Below are 9405 nucleotides of genomic sequence, written 5' to 3'. Positions count from 1 at the left end.
ATTACAGCACTGCCTTCTTCGGGACCCAGGAACGGTTTGGATTGGAATGTCAGAGAAATGTCCATGTAGAAGCAAAGCAGGGGTGGTGAGGACCCCACAGATGGGGCAGTGGACTCTATCCAGTCCCACATTTGCTATCAGTGTTAAAGGACCAAGGAATGGAAGACACAACTGAGTACATCTTATTTTAACACACACAAAAGAAATATTTGAATTCTATATTTATGTATTTGTCAAGTAGGACCCAGTAGCTTACACAAACCCCAAGATGTCACAGTTATACTCTGTTAAACAAAACACATTTCTTTATAGGTGAAAAATACATTTAATATAAATTCTCTGTGTGTTTTATATGTATAACCATTAACAGTTACTCAAGGATGAAGTAATAGAACTTGCTGGGTTTCCCTTCCTGAATTCTCAGAAATATTTGCAATGAAATGGGATGGAATTTATTAGAGTAAGCCCATGAGCCATTTCTAAGTCCATAGCTTTATTTTTTTTCTCTCACATGATAACATGAGCTGCAAGTTATAATTTTGTGATCATAAACAATGGTCACTACTTCCAAGTGAAGGCTGAAGGTACAGTAGCAGCTTTCCAGGGTAGGTTAGTGTATTAATCCCTTTGCTGTTGCTCGAATAAATACTTGAGGCTGAAAAGAAAAGAGGTTTGTACAGTTCATGGTTTTAGAGATTGACAGTCCATTTGGCCTCTGGTAAAGGCCCACACAATATTATGGCAGATGGCATCATGGTGGGAATGGGTGTAAAAATGAGAGATTCCATTGTGAGTGGGAAGCCAGAGACGCTAGGAAGGGGTCATGTTGCTCCTTTATAATGACCCAAGAGCTTTCGAGACTGACTCAGTGCCTGCCCAAGGTGGTACCCCCATCACCCATCTGTCTTGCACTGAGGCCCTCCTTTTAAAGGCTCCAGCACATCTCACATTGCCACATTAGAGTGGAAGCTTCCTATGCATTAGTATCCAAGACAGACTATAAACCATAGCAGTGAGAATCCCACACAAGCCCATCAGTCACAGAAACATGTGACACAGCTGCTCCCTGTCTCCTTAGCTATGTTTATAGAGAAAGCCTCAGCAACCAGCGTGCTTGGGGAGTAGTCTGCGGACCCACGAGGACTGTGAATTGAAAACTCCAGGAGACAGAACTGTTGGGGGAGGTCGAGACATATCTAAACACATACGCTCTAAAACAATTACGTAAGTTGTCAAAGCTACCACTTTGCTGTCAATGCCCTTCATGGCATCCCCTGTGACACCACAGAGCTCCTATGGCTTTTGATTGTTACAGATCTTTGGTTCAGAAGAAGTGATGGGCAAAACTTCTCTCTTTGCGCCCGGAGCAGATTTGTAGCTTCCGAGAAGTCATCCTTATGCTTCTGTGGTATTCTGAGCTGGGACACAGAGGCTGTGGTGGAAATGGGTGCCTCCATCACCACCATCCACATTTCTACATGCCCTTTATAGAACACAACTTGTCACTTTCTTCTAGGGAGCAACTAGCTCCAAGTATCAAATGGCTTTGTAGAGACTAGCGCTGGTGTTGGTGACACACTCACACGCTTTGGTGAAACCAGAGATCTCTACCTAGCCTTAAAGAGTGTCATGATCTGGAAAATGTCTTCCACGTTTCCAAGCACAGTTCGAGCTTTCCACCGTTCTGCAGGTGTCAGGTGCTGTGGAAGGGCCTGTGGCGCACTGCCAAGAGAAAGGGGAGAGAAAAACGTCAAAAGGATGGAAAACCTGCACACCCCCGTCACTCCATCTTCTCTGTTGAATGTACAGGGCTGTGGAGAGGTCAGACTCTTAAATTGTTTGAAAATCACTGTTCCAGGAGGTGCCTGTGAGTTGGAGAGATCAGCTTGTATCTAGTGTGACCTAAGACAGAGAAGCAGCTCCCTTACAGAAATGTCTTGAGTGTCATTTGTGAAGGACTTTCCCATCTCAGCACTGACCCTTGGTACCCCACCAGCATCCCAGCTCTCCTGGGTGCCTTGATAGCCTAACAGAACCCTTACCCATTCACCTACCTGAAAAGGAAAAGAAATGCAGGAAAGAAGTCAGGGAGAAAAGAGAACACACAAGTCAGAAAACCACCAAAATTGGGACACCATAAAAAAAATGCTGTCTTGCCCCTTGCTTTCTGAAACTTACCCAGTTACCTCTATAGGGATGGCCTGGCCCAGCTATCACCAATACACACAGAGAGGAGCAAAGCAGGAGAAAGCGGCTGAGGAGATGCTGTGTCTGCATTTAGAAGGCCTTTGGGGACCATCAGCTCATAGTCCTGCTGTCTACCGAGACAGAGAAACCAGACCCAGGCTGAGTAATCTGTAGTTAATTCTGGACGCAGCTCCCAACGAAACAGCAGCCAGACACCCTGGCACCAGAGATATGACCAAGAAAATGTTGAGGACACGTCTCTGTTTACAAGTCTGTGGTCCCCAAAGAACCCTTTAATAAAAAGTCTTCGATTCCAGATACTTCAGTCTGCCTTAACCTTGGTTGTCCCTGGAAATAGACATGCCTTCCTTATGTTCATCCTTAAGCAAAGTAGTATCCACCATGGAGGAAGGGGATTCTCCTTCCAAAAAAACCCAGACTCCCGAACCTAAAAGGATTCTTTTGATCCTAGAAGCCCCTACATGGGAACCATTTTGTCCACATGGCTCCTAAATTTATCCTGTCTCCTTTAGAAACCAGACAAAGGGAGTTAAACAACCCAGAGAGGTAAATCTGTATTAGAGTTGGCAGTAGATGGAGAAAGAGACCCAGGGCTTGGGCAGTGGGGCCTTGGAACTCAGCCTGCCTCTAATTTTTTTTTTTCATGTGGAAACAGGTTTAAATCTCAGACATCCTGGGACATCACCCTGTTTCCCATCCCCCATTACACCCCCTGCAGTTCTAGTAAATGCTTCTCAGACTGGGGCTCCTTAGGAGACTCCACAGAGGTCACGGCTTCAGGAGATGCTCCTAGCTCTGTTCAGAGGGCCTGGTTCCCACACAGCTTCTCTGAGCTGACTGCCTGAGATTTTCAGGTGGATTATGTACTGTGGCTCGCTTCTCTGACCATCAAGGACCTTTTCCATCTTGCTTCTGATGGTCATTTTCCATCTTTCTCTGATCATCGAAGACCTGTTCCCACCCAGCCCGAGGGACCCCAAAGTCGTAGACTAATCCTTCTTCTTCCCCAAATAAAGCAACTTCTATCATACAATTGCAAAGGCTCAGAGTGGAGGCTCCACAGCTTGGAGACAGAAGGCTCTTCTCCGTGTTTTCACTGTAATATCTCAGAAAAACTTGGGGCTATTTTCTAAACTCCAAAGGCATGTGCTGGGATTTCAAGATTCATGAGCTCATAAAATCCTAGGTTATGTCATTGCTGTTCATAAGCCAATTGGAAGAGATCTGAAATATACACCTCTACTAACCCCACGGCTCTTCACAATGAGATAGCTCCATAGTAGGGCCAGTGCGTGACCAAATGTCGAGGTAAGAACCATACAAGGGCAGTGTCCCTGTATGGTTCAGTCTCAGCACCCCTAACCCAGTAGACTCAAAGTTCCAATTTTTATTTCTGTCTGTTGACAAAAACACTCATCTGTCTGGAACTCATCTGTGAAGGATCTTTCGGGAACTTGGCAGTCACATCAGAGCAGAGGAACTCATTCAGGGTGATTAGAATGGAAAGTTACGACCATAACTTTCTAATACCACCAATTCACAGCAGGGATCTGAGATCCCGGGGGACTGAGTCACCATTTAACATATTAGGATGGAAAAACACAAAGCTCAGCCAAAGGAATTTGGATCCTCTTGATGCAATGCCATGTGAAGGCTGAGGGCATGTCTACAAGTGCGCAGACAAAGAAGAAAAAGTGAGGCTACCAAATCAGCACGGAGTAAGCAAGGAATGAAAGATAGTAGCCAATGTCATGGTTTTCACCTTCCTGCTCAAACTTGCCGTGAGGACAGTGGAAATAAGGGCCCGTGCAGAGACCATCCCTTCCACATCAGAGGTACTGGGCTCTGCTTCTTTCGACAGCTTGATATTAAAACGGAAAGGTATAGGAGAGAAGTCTTGAATAGAGTTCAAACAAAACTTCACTCTGAACACTAAAGCCCATGCCGATGACTCCCCACTCTGGATTTCTTTAAAACGTAGGGGAGCCAATGCTTTAGGACATAAAATGAGTGACAGTGAAAGGGAAGGGAGTGGGGGAGTCGGGCAAGGTAGGGAATTTGATGTTTCATTGTGCTGTCTGCCGTTTCCCAACAAGCCTTAAGGAGATGCAGCTATTTCTTGGTGAGTACACCTTAGTCACACATGTCATCGCTGGCCAGACTATAGAGAAGGAAAAGGCAGCATCAGACTGTCCATCCAAGGGAAGACTGGAGAGAGGATGTATTTACCCATCCTCAATCTTGTTGGGTAATTTCTGAGTTGCATCAAATGTCCCATTGTCCTAGAGAAGCCAGGATCCCGCACCCTGTGGCACGATGCTCATTCATGTCCAGAAGGTAGCAGAAGCAGAGACTCAGAGCGTTAGCTTCAGGCATCAGCTTTATACCAGAGCTTTACCAGAATCAATCTTCATGACCGAGACAGTACAATCCTTGGAGATCTGAGAGGCAGTAGATATAATGACAGGACACTTGGCAAAAGGAAACCACTTCCCCTCAATCCCAGACAGCTATTGTCAACATAGCTGTCTTCATCTTTTAACCCATCACCCAGATGGACAGTCTGAAGATTAGTGAGCAAAGGCTCCTTGTGTGTCTACCTCTCTAGGCTGATGCTTGCTTTCCTGTTGCCATGGTAAACACCGACTTAAGGGGACAAAGGGGTTTACTTCAGCTTCCGATTCCGTTACTGACAGACATCGGAGCAGGAACTCAAGGCAGGAACCTAAAGCAGAAACCATGGTCTTTGTCATCACCATCATCTATTAGCTCAGACTATTAGGTACAGACTGAGGCTCGATCATGAGGTGAAGATGGAAAAGGAGCCACTGTAAATCACTCTCTGTCCTTGTCTTCAATAGGCATCCAGGAGAACAGGGCAAAAGTAAAGGGCGAGTCTCACAATCCTGAGAAACCAGGCAACCCAAGCAGGCAAAAGCACCTTGGCCTGAGTGTTGGCATTTTGACTTCAGACTCTCTTATCTGCAGGGTAAAATACAGTTCAGGTTTCCCAGCTCCCCTACAGCTTGGGAACCTTCCAATGGCTGATCCACCTCCTCCTTAAACCATAGAAATAGTCGTCATACATCTTTAGTTCTTTAGAAACATCATGGCCATTCCTAACCACAGAAGGAACAAATGGATCTGATTGGTCGGACTGAAAGGCTTGCACTGTATCTCTAAATCTTGATTGGTGAAAACTGTAACCATAACTTGACAACAAATGTTTGTGATGTTTGTGCTTATAAACCCCAATTCTGCTCCTGCTGGGGCTGTCAGGAGAAACAAGGCTCCTGAGTCTTTGTCCTGCAGCCCTGATCGATCAGTGACCTGCTTATGTGGTGAATTATTAAAATCTTTGGAACCCATAAGTGTTGTCTCTCAATAACTATTGAGGGCTAGGGGTAACAGCATACATAATTATTTTTTCTTTTTAATTTTTCCTTTATTAACCAAACTGTAATTTTGAGCATGGATATACTACTACAATTTACCGTTTTCCTTACACTGTTCTTCTGATAATGGCTCAGACAATAGTTATTTGCTAATCTCTTGTAATCTGGGGCAGCTTTTGTCCTTTATACCACGGACTTTTTTGTGATCATAATATAATTAGATCATTTCTCCCTTCCCTTTTCTCCCTCCAAGCCCTCCCATATATCCCTCTTTGCTCTTTCAAATTCAAGGCCTCTTTTTTCATTTATTGTGGCTATATGCATAAATGTGTATATGTATTCTTAAATACAGCCTACACAGTCTGTATAATTGTATGTGTGTGTATGTTCTGGACCGTCTGGTGGTGGGTAACCAATTGGTGTGTTCCTCCGCGAGGAAGACTGTTTCTCCCATGCCCAGCATTCACTCCTTAGGCACCTGTAGTTCTTTGTGCGGGGTCTACCCACTTTTCTTTATCTACTTTGACAAGTCTGTTGTTGTTGTCTTTGTTCAGCTCATGTTTGAGCAGTCGTGTGGTTGAAACATGGTGGGTGCGGCTTCTGATATTACTAGGAGACACAATCTCACAGCAAACTCACTGATCCTCTGACACAATCTCTCCTCCCCCTCTTCCTGAGTGTTCCCTGAGCCTCGGGTGTGGGAGTGTTCTGTAGATGTATCCAATGGGACTGTGGCCCACAATTCTGCATTTTGACTGGCTGTGGGTTTACCCATGACTTTTTGAAATGTCTAGGTCAACTGTTTTTTTTTTTTCAGAATATCTCTTGATTTAGATTTATGTAATTGTTTCTTCTTGATTCGGTTCATATTTGTCATTTGGGGCAAGAATCTTTTGCAGGAAGTGTTGTGTCCTCACATGACACACCAGAGGTGTGGACTTAGCCACCACTGAAACAAAGTCTGGTCATTTAAGTAAATGGTATCTGCCAGATTTCAACACCACAAAGGGCACCTTTTCTTGTGTAGTTAGCAAGTTATCTACCAGGCAGTACTTTGAAACAGAATATGCTGTTCCGAACAACCTTTCACTCAATGATTTTAGCATCTATTAAAATTCCTCTCCTGAATTATTATGATGATGATTGAAGTGGTGTTTTTCAATTCTACCATTCCTTTGTATCATTAACTGCCATTCCTCTACCAAAGAGGGGGGTGCTTTTCAGGGGCTGAAGACCTGGCTCAGTGGCTAAGAGCACTGGCTGCTCTTACAGAGGACCAAAATCCAGTTCTCAGTACCTACAAGGTGGTTCACAATGGCCTGGAATTATAGTTCCAGGGGATCCAGCACCCTCTGCTGGCTTCTGTGAACACTGCATGCACCTGGTGCACAAAAATTTAATTATTTTAAGGAGGTATTCCCTTCTCTCTTCCCCTTTTATTTTGGTATAAGTATAGACTGATAGTTTTGTTTGCTTGGCTAAAAGAACTCCTTCAAGCTAATCCTACACCCTTCAGTTTTGAGCACATTATAGTGGTACTTAAAATAAAAGCAAGAGCTTGAAGGACCATGAAGAACTGACAATATAAGAAGCTATAAAAATACCAACAGGGACTCATCTGTGGCCAGAACCATGAAGACAGGCCTGACCGCGGTCTGCATGCATGCAAAGTATCTATAGGCAGGCTTAAAAATGCTATTTGCTTGGCAAATAGTCCAGAAGGCTATGGGAAGGTGTGACCTGCTGTAGCGGAAGTGGGAAGCAGGCACAACTACTGGATCCTTACTTGTCATTCTGGCTTCTTTTCTGTTGCTGATAAAAACACTGACCAAAAGCAACAGGGAGGGAAGGGTTCATTTCAGTTACAGTCCGTCACTGAAGGAAGCCAAGGCACGCAAACAGGAACCTGGGTACAGGAGCCACGGGAACACTGCCTGCTGGTTCACTCGGGCTCCTGCCCAGCTATTTCTTTTTTTTTCTACAGCCCAGGACCACAGGCTCAGGAAAGGGTACCACCCACAGTGGGAAGGGCTCTCCTTCTTCTTCAACAGTCCCCTAAAGACATGCCCACAGGCCAATCTGATTTAGGCAGTTTCTCAAATAAGGCTGTCTTAGTTAGGGTTACTATTGCTGTGATGAAACACCATGCCTAAAACCAAGGTGGGGAGGAAAGGGTTTATTTGGCTTACACTTCCACATCACTGTTGATCACTGAAGAAGTCAGGACAGGAACTCAAGCAGGACAGGAACCTGGAGGCAGGAACTGATGCAGAGGCCATGGAGGAGTGCTGCTTACTGGCCTCCTCAGCCTGCTTTCTTGTAGAACCTAGGACCATCAGCCCACGGATGGCACCACCCACAATGGGCTGGGTCCTCCCCATCAATCACTAATTTAAAAAATGCCCTACAGTGTGATCTTATGGGGGTATTTTCTCAACAGAGGTTCTATCCTCTCAGAGGACTCTAGCTTGTGTCATGTGGACATAGGACTAAAAGCACCCCTCTCAGGTGCTGTGGGAGGTCTTTCTGTACACTGTGAATATGTGCTGCTCTTATTGGTTGATAAATAAAGCTGTTTAGCCAATGGTGAGGCAGAATAAGGTTAGGCAGTGCATTCCAACTGGAGAGAGAGGAGGAGAGTGAGGTAGATGCTTCGAGCCACCACCAGGAGAAGCAAGATGTGAAAGTACCAGTAAGCCACAAAGCCACGTGGCAACGCATAGATGAATAGAAATGGGCTGAGTTAAGTTGTAAGAGCTAGCTAGCGAGGAGCCTGAGCCAATAGGCCATAGAACTGGTAATTAATACAAGCCTCTGTGTAATTATTTTATAAGCAGCTGCAGGACCCCAGGCCTGGGCGGGACTGGAGAAACATGTGACCGGAGAAACTTACGGCTACACTCAGGGGACTCTAGGCTTTGTCTAATTGACAATTAACCTAACTAGGACAATTGCCTGGGGAGAGCAGGTTGTCAAGGCAAAGATCTGGGGCCACTATGCAAGGTTACCTCTGCTAGCCCTGAGGTGAGAAAGGCAACCAAGAGGAAGCTGAGCCCTGCAGTTCATGAAGGCTGGAGCAAAACTGAGTCACTTCATTAAAAAATTTAAAAAACCACTCTTCCCTCGGGTGGAGCAACCTGTTAAGGATTGGATATCGGTGTCCCCCAAATTCTAAGCCCCCAGTGTTAGGCTTGGGCTGGGTATGGTATCACACATCTTTAATTCCAGCACTTGGGAGGCAGAGGCAGATGGACCTCTGAGTCTGAGGCCAGCCTGGTCTACATAGCAAGTTCCAGGACAGCTAGGGCTACATAGAAAGAACCTGTCCGAAATAACAAAACAAAAACAAATCAAAGGAGAGGTGTGGGCCCTGGGAGATGAGCACATCCCGAAAGCTGAGCCCTCATCAGTGGGACTGGTACCCCAGTAAAAGGGGCCACGTGCTCTCTTACTTTCTTTTCAGCACATAAAGAGAAGTGGTCTGGGACACCCATCTTCATGGACACGAAGCAGGCCATCTGCAACCCAAAAGAGGTCCTCACCAGAACCTAACCACGCCTGCCCCAATCTCAGACTTCTCACATCCAGAATGGTAGGGAATACACTCCTGGTGTTTACGTCTGTCTACAGAATTGTGTTGATAGCAGACCTAATAGACCAGGAATGCTGTGATTTTAGCTCAGGAAAACCACAGAGGAATCCATTGAGGCTGGGGTTGGGGAGAGGTCACACGTATCTGGGGGAGCAGAGCAGTCCCAGTGAGGGTGTATTCACAGAAGAACTTTGGAACTGGCCTCAGGAA

General features: G+C 45.5%; 1 long non-coding RNA gene across 1 annotated transcript; it reads right to left on the bottom strand.

Annotated features, from left to right (window-relative positions):
- Positions 1 to 476: 476 nt before the first annotated feature.
- Positions 477 to 4845, bottom strand: LOC121832270 (uncharacterized). The gene is made up of 2 exons (XR_013042359.1): positions 3456 to 4845; positions 477 to 1722 (listed from the first exon to the last, which is right to left on the bottom strand). It is a non-coding gene; the product is annotated as an uncharacterized LOC121832270 (long non-coding RNA).
- Between the last annotated feature and the right edge of the window lie 4560 nt (positions 4846 to 9405).

This window comes from Peromyscus maniculatus, chromosome 9 (assembly GCF_049852395.1).
Source record: "Peromyscus maniculatus bairdii isolate BWxNUB_F1_BW_parent chromosome 9, HU_Pman_BW_mat_3.1, whole genome shotgun sequence".
In the NCBI taxonomy this organism is placed as follows: domain Eukaryota; kingdom Metazoa; phylum Chordata; class Mammalia; order Rodentia; family Cricetidae; genus Peromyscus; species Peromyscus maniculatus.
This window is presented reverse-complemented; position numbering and strand designations above follow the sequence as displayed.